Source organism: Penaeus monodon, chromosome 20 (genome assembly GCF_015228065.2).
Source record: "Penaeus monodon isolate SGIC_2016 chromosome 20, NSTDA_Pmon_1, whole genome shotgun sequence".
Lineage (NCBI taxonomy): Eukaryota > Metazoa > Arthropoda > Malacostraca > Decapoda > Penaeidae > Penaeus > Penaeus monodon.
In genome coordinates, this window is record NC_051405.1 from 15,967,445 (window position 1) to 15,968,750 (window position 1,306).

Consider the following 1,306-nt stretch of genomic DNA (forward strand, 5'->3'; position numbering starts at 1 on the left):
CGCACGATACACATGACGCCAGAGTCCTCGTCAGGTTGATCCGTGAACGCAAGCAACCCCGAGCGACACTTAAGACAAGACTTATAAGTGTTGCGCCGGGCTGCCCGCTCGCCGCGTCCGGGTTCGCAAGACTTTACAGCAGCGACGCAACAAGATAAGAAAACCAGACAGAAGTGGTGTGGCCGCGCCGAGCTGACCAGATGGACAAGCTAGGCGGCCAGACCAGCCTCCCGAACCACGCTGCCGCCGCCGTCCGTTATCTACGTGCGGGGGCGGACGTTTGAGTGGATAGGTGAAGGGGTTAAGGATATTCTTGGGCGAGTCCTTAGTGCGAATCCCACTATGATGGATAAGATAGAACGGCGCGGGCGAGGGTACTGGCGGGCTTCGCTCAGCGAGGATTCGTTCCTTAACGGTACCTCAGTGCTGAGCTTTGGGTGAGAATGAGATTTGACGAGAACAACACTTGTGCTTCACATATAAATGGAGAAGAAATGGTAAGGCAATACTGAAATCTTGGTAACTGACAGCTTTCCCATGATGATGGCGTAAATGGTAACAAAAACTGTGATTGCAGTTGCTTGTATAAACAGGTTTGATAAATTGCGTCCTCCCTCCCCGAAATAAACACACACAGGTATGAAAATGTAACTCCATGAAGGAAACTGAGTCATGGGGTCCACAGACGATGTTAATTGCCTAAGGCCCATTTCAGATGCATTGATTTTTCACCATCTGCCGTGTCGGTAGAAATCACTTTTTTACAATATCTTTAATATCTCTACATTTTTCATATGCATTAATTCTTGCCGTCTGCCGACTCGAGATGCGTGGACGGGAAATTGCTGTCACAGGCTAAGAAGGACACGACTGCCACCCCCATGGTCAAGCCCGTTTCAGACGCGTCGGCTTTCCATATTATATTTGTGATAACACGACTGACGAGAAAGATATTGATGCATCTGAAACGGCCTGAATGATCATATATACTTTTTACTTTTCTGTGGAAAAAAGTCCCTTGTTGAAAATTGCTTCGCGGAAGCCACTTTGACGGGTTTTACCGTGTTTGACATGAATGGAAGCGCTATTGATGCCAGCAGTCATATAAAAGCATGTCATTTGCACCATCTGCAGTGGATGGTAAAAATCGATGAGTCTGAAACAGGCCAATATGCAATTCATACAGTACCAGAAGACACCGTTTATCTCTAGGACGACTTCAAAGCTGCCCGTGGTGCCTCTAATGGCACTGGTCCAAAAAATACGAGTATAACCATTTACAGAACAAAAAAAATATCAGCGGCAC